Source organism: Nicotiana tomentosiformis, chromosome 1 (genome assembly GCF_000390325.3).
Source record: "Nicotiana tomentosiformis chromosome 1, ASM39032v3, whole genome shotgun sequence".
In the NCBI taxonomy this organism is placed as follows: domain Eukaryota; kingdom Viridiplantae; phylum Streptophyta; class Magnoliopsida; order Solanales; family Solanaceae; genus Nicotiana; species Nicotiana tomentosiformis.
Window position 1 is genome coordinate 144,669,096 of NC_090812.1, and position 8,885 is coordinate 144,677,980.

At 37.5% G+C, this 8,885-nt stretch overlaps 2 long non-coding RNA genes across 2 annotated transcripts; one reads left to right on the forward strand and one right to left on the reverse strand.

Moving 5' to 3' along the window:
• Positions 1 to 1,802: 1,802 nt before the first annotated feature.
• Positions 1,803 to 2,380, forward strand: LOC138903614 (uncharacterized). Its single transcript, XR_011412944.1, has 2 exons — positions 1,803 to 1,980; positions 2,087 to 2,380. It is a non-coding gene; the product is annotated as an uncharacterized lncRNA (long non-coding RNA).
• A 750-nt stretch (positions 2,381 to 3,130) lies between these two features.
• On the reverse strand, positions 3,131 to 4,426 carry LOC104117445 (uncharacterized). The gene is made up of 2 exons (XR_691069.4): positions 4,251 to 4,426; positions 3,131 to 3,498 (listed from the first exon to the last, which is right to left on the reverse strand). It is a non-coding gene; the product is annotated as an uncharacterized lncRNA (long non-coding RNA).
• Positions 4,427 to 8,885: the final 4,459 nt, after the last annotated feature.

The window sequence follows — 8,885 nt, forward strand, 5'->3', positions numbered from 1 at the left end:
TATTTGCAAGTTCAGTGAAAGAACTAATAGAATGTTCGGGTAAGTAAGAATACCAAGTTAAGGCTCCTTTCATCACTATTTCTCCAAACTTTTTAACTAGTACCGATTTGATCTCTTCCTTTGTGAGGTCATTCCCTTTGATTCCAGTTGTATATGTCATGATGTGGTCACAACGATCCCAGGTGCTGTCATACTTTGGATTATCGGGCATCTTAAACTTCTTCGGAATTGGCACCGGGGCCGCGCTGGGTTTCCATAGCTATTGCGAATACTTGTTTACATTGATACCTTTCACGATCGCTGACACTCCTAGAATTTGCTCACTTCTCTCTTCTGCACCTTGACTTGCCTTATGCAGGGTTAGAATTGTATTTTTTCCATTCAGCATTCAAGGTCATACCTGGGCATCTGGCTTCAGCATCCTTGGGAAGTTCTCGAACCGCTGCATGTGTCGTTTCTAAGACTGGGCCCCATTAGCGATATCAGTTCTTAGAGGAGTTAGCGTCATCACTATTGCTCCACTCGTCCAAACTTTCAGGGGTTCTCCAATCTGGGTGTTCAACTTCTGCTACTCTTACATAAAATTGTCCATCTTTTTCTCCAGCTCGCGGACATCAGGGTGGCGTGCTCGGAGAGCCTGTTGATAATTTAGGGCCTGTAGATACTAATACAACGTCTCCTATTCATAGATCTGCGCCCGCCTTTATACAGTTGGATACAAAATTATCTATTTTTGAAACAGGAATTAAGGTAGTAGATCTTTTAGCCCCTTATCGCCGTGGAGGAAAAATCGGACTATTCGGGGGAGCTGGAGTGGGTAAAACAGTACTTATTATGGAATTGATTAACAATATTGCTAAAGCTCACGGGGGCGTATCCGTATTTGGCGGAGTGGGTGAACGTACTCGGGAAGGAAATGATCTTTACATGGAAATGAAAGAATCTGGAGTGATTAATGAAGAAAATATTGCAGAATCAAAAGTGGCCCTAGTTTACGGTCAGATGAATGAACCGCCGGGAGCTCGTATGAGAGTTGGTTTGACTGCCCTAACTATGGCGGAATATTTCCGAGATGTTAATGAGCAAGACGTACTTCTATTTATTGACAATATCTTCCGTTTCGTCCAAGCAGGATCCGAAGTATCGGCCTTATTGGGTAGAATGCCTTCCGCTGTGGGTTATCAACCCACCCTGAGTACCGAAATGGGTTCTTTACAAGAAAGAATTACTTCTACCAAAGAAGGGTCCATAACCTCTATTCAAGCTGGTGGCAAAGAAAAAGAAAGAGGAAGCGCTCTTGTTCTTGTTGCGCGGACCCCACAATAAAGAAAGATGGAAGACAAGAAGCTCAGTAGCAAGGCCGTCTCATAGTCACCACTTGTCTGTCGTTTCAAGCTTCCAAAACAAGCAGAAAAACACGTTGTCGGTTCAGCAGCTCGAAGTTCATCTCAATAAAATGTCAGGTCAATCACATGACTCATCCTGTTAGTCGAGCATAGCTAACGCTACCATGACGCTACGCTGCGCCTGCACTGACGTAATATATAGAACCTTGAGCATTTTCTCCTCTCGGCAATGCAATGGTTGAGAGTAAAAAAGGGGTATCCGCATAGAAGGATTGCTGGTATACCGGGTAGATGTTTATCTTTTCGACTTCAGCGAAAATGTTCAAAGCACCACCTTCGTCAATTATCTTGATGTCGAAAGGGAAGAGGACAGGGTCTTACTTACTTAAAAGTAAAAAAAAAGGGAAGTTTCCTGTCTTAGTTTCACTTCCTTGAACTGGCTACTACCGCGCATAATGCCCGAATGTCCACGATCTCAGGTCGCAGTTGACTGAGTCTCCAAGCGCGCACAGCCATTCTTCGAATACCCGTTCTTCCAATAGTCAAAGGTTCCAGAGCAGTAACGGTCATCGAACTCGGTATCTGATTTCATTATCTGTTTCCGTTCACCTATCCTTCTTGCCACGTGAAAAGGGTAAATTTTACCGATATATAATTCTTATATTGTTCCTTCAAATTTCTCATATCTTTATTTTCTGGTTTTCATATACTTTTCTATGTATGTTGATTTACATGTTTAGCGTGATTATCAAGCACATTGTTTATATCTAGACTAGATTGTTCACACTGCATATGTGGAATTCAATTGACGAGCAGTGGATCAGCGACTCGGATTACCAGTGATGAACACGGGTTTCATATCTCAAATTACCGTAGCGAGCATGTGGATTCACGTCTTAATTGCATGTGGAAAGGATCCTCCCTCATGAGTCACCAATCATGGAGGACCTATGGAAGGTGCACACGCATGACATTCGGTATGCCATTTGATGTATACATTGATAGTTGTGCATATTATTATATGCTTTATTTCAGTCCATATTGTTAGTATGTTTTATTTGTGCATTAGATATATGCAGTAGATATAGATAATTGGATTTTGTGCAGATCGCTATATATTTTATATATACATTAAATTAGGCGGTTAAATGTTGAAATTCTATTTATTGCACATTATTGCTTACATTTTATGTACAAAATTTTAAAGGAAAGACTATTTTCTTTCTTAATGTCATCGCGGGCTTATTGGAAATTGCCGATAAGGCTTATCAAGTACTTGTCGTACTCACCCTTCTTTCCCTTTCTTTCTTATGGACTAATATAGATAACGATTTGAGTGCCAGTGCAATGCGTTTGCGTGGCTGATTTGAGATCCTGAGTTGCAGCTTTCCAACAGTGAGCCGACCAGTTTAGTGGTGGCTAAACCTTCCTTAGTTATCTTTTCATTTCTATGTCAGCTATTGGATTTTATACTTCTAAAGTCTTAGATGCTCTTTGACTCACTGTGTGGGCATAGACCAATTAAGTTCAGTGTTGTATTACGGATATTGCTTTATCTACTATCTTGTTACGTTTAGTTAGGATTATCTCTGTTCAGGCTATTTTACTGTGAGTTTGAATGATCTAGTTGCGGTTAAAGGTTGGTTTGCTCGAAAAAGAACTGCAAGCTGCCGATCACCGTTTGGATTTTGGGTTGTGATATTTCGCGCTAAAAAATATAGGTGGATAAGAACTTTATCATAGTACATAAATTTCAGCTATCAAGATGAATTTTCCACCAAACAAAATTAAATTCTCTCTTTGTTTAAACTTTCCATCAATTAGTTTTTACTTCAAAAGTAAAGTTGACCAGACAATTAAATAATGGAGTAATAAAGAAGGATTATCTCCATAAATTCCACTAATTAGGAATAGCTAGCTAGTATATGAGAACTCAAGAAAGGAGAGATCTAATTGCAGCCAAGCAAACAACAAAAAGTGCAAAAACAACTGTCACTGAAGCAATTTGCTCCAAGAAGTGGTCCTTTAATATTACCAGGTGTTGGAATTCCTACCCAGTGTAGAGAGCATTGGGTGTTGCAGTCTGTTGGATCACAAGGTTTCGTAACTGCCTGTGGAACTAGGCATACTTTTTGTCCTCTTGTCTTAGTGCCTACATTTATTTGGACAGAAAAGGAAAACAATTAAAATAAAACATTGTGAGCATTAAAAGTTGAAATATTCTTCAATGACTAATATAAAAGAACATCGGGTTATTAATTTTTGTCTATAATTCTTTATACTCAAGAGATTTTTATGCTAAATGATTCTAGAAGATTCCGCTAAACACAAAATTGAGTCAGTGTCACTCCTCTATGTACAAAAGAATAGATCAATAGCATCATCTATCTTTTAAATTAGAGAAAATGTCCAAATTTTCTCCTGTAATATTCGAAATTGAGCTATGTTTTCCTCGATTAGAATTTTAGTTCAATAATTCACTTGAGATTAGCAAATTATTTTTTGTTTTCACTTGTCATCAATGGAGCTCCAGCTTGAAATATGCGGGACTCAATAAAAGATGTCCAAATTTACTCCGCAACTTATGATTATGATTCGTAATTATCCTTTAATTTGAGCTCCGTTACAAATCAAGGGTAAAAATTAGACTTATTTCTAACGGTGAAAGTAAGATTAGACCAACAGTCAAACGGCTGATAAAGTTACTCAGTTTCGGATAGCACAGTAACAAATGTGATCTTGTTCCCTTGAAATTAACAGGTTTTAGAACTTCTCTATTCTAATATCATAAAATTTTCGTTTTATCATAGTTCTATAATGGTAATGGATGAACAAAATTTACTATTCTTATGGTACTTATAAGATTTCCATTAAAAATATAAAATGGAAGACTATGCGACTTACCCAGAACAACGAAGAGCAGAAATATAAAGCCAGCTATGCTTGAGAAATTCTTCATGATTAATGTATCTATGAGGCTTTTGATGTCAGGATTAAAAAGGTGTCAAGAACTTTATATAGGCACAAATGAACACCAAAGATGGAAAAAAGAGGTAAGAAAAGGATAAATAATTATTGGTTTTTTTGGCTATCTGCATGCAATCTAAAAGATCTAGCTCGTGTGGTCTTTTTAGTTAAATAATTTAATTAACAGTCAAAATTACACAAAGAGTGAGTGGTGTTTCCAACTTTAAGTTAAGTGTTAATTACGCTAAACACCCTAAAATATGATTCATTTTCGAATACATTTCTTTTATTTTAAAATTATACTTACACCTTATACTATTAAATTTCTGCACTTAGATCCCTTATGAGAAATTTTCCATTTTTATTTTAGCTTTTTACTTATTCCTCCGCTTCAAAAATTATCTTAACCTTACTTAGTTAGATGAAGTTTCATATACGTAAGATTTCTATTATATAAGAGGTTTAAGTATTTTTAAAAAATAAGGATAATATCATTCTATTTAAGAGTTTTGAAAGATAAAAAATATTTCGCCAGCTTCGTTAAAAGTCTAATCACCTTTTTATATAATTTGAGTTTATTTTCTATTTAATAGTTTCAAAAGATACAATTTTTAAAAAATACTCATTCTCTTTTTTAATCAAAAGCGTGAAGCGTGAATAAAGATTTCCTAGCACTACAAACTATTTCAAACACTATTGATTGCCAATCTCAGGCAACGACGCCAAAACTTGACGAGCGCAAAATACACACTTAAATTCTGCTCGCTAATCAAATATAGTATAGTCAAAGAACACCAACAATAAATAGGGAAAAATAAAATAAAAAATTCCTGAATTAGCACTACAAACTATTTCAAACACTATTGATTGTCAATCCCCGGTAACAACGCCAAAATCTGACGATCGCAAAGGACACACTTAAATTCTGCTCGCTAATCAAATACAATATAGTTTGATTTAAACAATATTCTCGTAGTTTCTAGCTTGGTTGCTATCCAAGATGATCAACAGTTGAGATTTATAAGATGTCTAACTAAAATTAACTAAGAATCTAATGCTATTGACTAATGACAATCGAAACAAGAACTAAGCAAAGAAAGTTATCAAGGGGAGATGATAGAGTTTTGATAAGATAGGTGCAAGATAATTATTCAGGATCTAACTCTGGATAATTCACTTCTAATGTTCAAGCGAGTCTCTCGAATTCACTCAATTATTAGTTCAAACGCTCAGCAAAATCTCCTTTCTCGATTAAGTCTTAACCTCACAAGATGAACCAATTTAAGCACGTAAATATATGCAAGAATGCATAACGTATTGGTCTTTAGGAAAACTTCTTTCGATTATTCTCCTAACTAGGTTTAATCAATGATTCAACTAACCTCTTTCGATTATGTAGAAGAATTTATGAACTCAACCAACAATATAATGCAAAGATATCACAAGTTATGCCTCTCTCGATTACATGAGCTGATGAGTAAAAATGCAACGATTAAATCATCCAAAACGCTTCAATACATAAAACTAGAGTTATAATCCACAAACAATCATCAATACACCAAATCCATCAAACCCTAAATGGAACTACTCCATAGATATGGAGAAATTCATCACAAATAAAATTAAAGTACATGAAACCATAAATTCAATCCAAACTCATATCTTGAGCAAGGAAGGAATGATGAAATCCCTGTGCTCGTGTTCTTCTAACTCCTCCTTAGCCTCCTTTGGTCGAATATGTGTCAAAAGTCCAGAAAATAATATTTTTCCATGTATTTATACCAAGTAGGGTCGTGCCTGGATGAAATTACCTTCTCCTAGCCAAAATAGGACATTGGCTCTGTAAACATTACATAGGCGCGCTGAGGAATTAATGGGGATATCCAGAGAGCTCAACAATTGACATGCAACGGAATTTGGGTAGCCACGGCACCCCACGCGCCACAGTTGTGGTGTTTTCTCAGAGTACAAACTTTTGCTTGATTTTTGGTTCTCGACCCCTGAACACGATCCCAGATTAATCCCTTGGGCTTTTACTCAGACTTCAAAGCTCCAAATCGCTCGAATTCATTGCATAACATCTTCATAGCTCAGAATCACTTCTACAAGGCATAAAACATACAATAAGTGTAAAACACTACCAATTAAAGCTCAAAGACAAATAAAGTGCAGTGAATTAGAGTGTAATATGCGACTAAAATACGAGATTATAGTCTACCATCATAGGAGTAAGGTCTGCATACATACTACCCTGCCTAGATTTCACGACCCAAAATCAAAACCACGGGGCCTTGATGACGCCTAACATCTGCTTGCTAGGCAAACAAATATTAGATAAGCAGTAATACAATTTAACAACTTAAAAGCAGATTATTAAGAAGATAAAGCTGAAAAACTTCAAAATACATAATAAAATTCATACAAGTTGCATAGTCTAATCCCAGAAACATGTGTTACAAGTACATAAGCAGGTAACAATACTACAAACGGGGTCTGAAATATAAATGTGACTATTCGAAACGAAATAAATAGTAAAGCAGATAGGAATGGGACTTCAGAGTCTGCGAACGTTGTTCAACTCTACCTCAAGTCTCCTAGAAATGGCAGTCTAAGCAATCTTCACTACGCGTCGATGGGACCAACACCGGGATCTACACAAGAAGTGCAGAAGTGTAGTATGAGTACAACCGACCCCATATACTCTGTAAGTACCGAGCCTAACCTCAACTAAGTAGTAACGAGGCTATGACAAGGCATGCACTATAAACTTGTATGATTATAAGTAGAAAACAATAACTCAGTAGAGAAATAACTAATTAACTTGTAAACCGGAATAAGAAATACATAACCGAGGGCTGAAGTATCATTAATTCTCAGTCACGCAACACCATACTATAACCGAAACCAACAGTGAAGTATAACAAACAATACAACCCCTCCGTTTCACAACACTATACGGTAACGAAAAACAATAGCCAAGAATAACCATAATATATCTTCTTTATTGCGACGTGCAATCTGATCCCCATATATAATACGAATACCATTCCGAACCCATTTCAATATAACTATTGTCGTAACGTGCAACCCGATTCACAAATATCTAATTTTTCTATTGCGGCATGCAACCCGATCCCATGTCAACATATATACCATTGCGGCATTTAAACCGATCCCACATGTTCAATGATACTACAATCCAACTATGGTGTATCTCACAACGTATCACAAAGAGGAAACTAAACATATAATTTCTCCAAACAAACCGATATGGCAAAGTAATGTGAAGTAGGAACAAGTAAGGGGCATAAACAAGTAATTACATAAGACAATTAAAACATTTATCCAATAACATGTAAAATCATAGAGCAAGTGAAGGCGGACAACAAATAAATGCATGAATAATGGAAGCACATAACACGTATAGGCGTGTAACAAGTGAAGGCATGTATTTATAACGACCCGACCGGTCGTTTTGAGCTATAGTATTCAATTCGATAGTTTGAGGTCTTTAGTAGATTCATATGATGTATTACGACTTATGTGCATGGTTGGTTTTTATTTACGAGAAGTTCGGGAATGATTCGGAAGGGTAATTCTTTGTTTGGAATCTTTAAGTTGAAGAGTTGACCAAGGTTTGACTTTTGTGTAAACGGTCTCGAATTCATGTTGGGAAGGTTCCAATAGGTTTGTATGGCAATTTGGACTTGGGAATATGCCCGGATTTTGATTTGGAGATTCCTAGGTCAATTTGGCTCTTTTTGGCAAAAGTTGGCAATTTGAAGGTTTTGAAATTTCCTAAGTTTGGTTGAGAGTTCACTTTTTGGCTATCGGGTTCAGATTTTGATTTCGGAACTTGGAATAGGTCTAATTTATTATTTGGGACTTGTATGCAAAGTTTGATCTCATTCCGGGTTAGTTTGATGGGAATTAGATGTTTGGTTGTAATTTTGGAAGTTCTTGATGGTTCGATCAAGAGGACGAGGCGACACATCAAAAGGGAGAGGTGAATCTTCTCGAGGTAGAGGCAAAAGTGCCTTGCCTCTTGGCCAGCCAAAGACGATAAGAAAGAAATCACCAGTAGGCAGAGGGAGAAGTGCGGACCTCTCCGAGTCTAGCTCCTATGTCCCATCTAGGGAAGTGTCAGAGGGAAACGCAGCCTCTATTCAGGAGCAGCCGGCCACACAGTCGAGGACGCATGGGAGATACCAGCTCAGGGACGAGCCGTCTTCATCTCATAGCACTTTCGAGGGATCTAAGAGTGCTAGTCATGATTTTGAGCTATCGACTACTCCAGTTCCCGAGGCATAGTTTTCTACACCAGTTCATGATATCACCGTTGGTGGCAGATGGGGAGATGCTACAGCTGCCGACCTTGAAAGATCAAAGAAGAAAGAGGTTTGGGAGGACCATTTTGTCAGCCTGGCTGCCTTCACTAGCTTCCGTATGTGGTGGACAGTGAGGTCGCTAACTCTTGAGCGACAGTTTCTGTTGAAGGATTTGGAGAAGTACAACCCAGCCATATTGAGACAGTTCAGGGCACGCAATAGGTAGATGTGGTTCTCCCAAAGT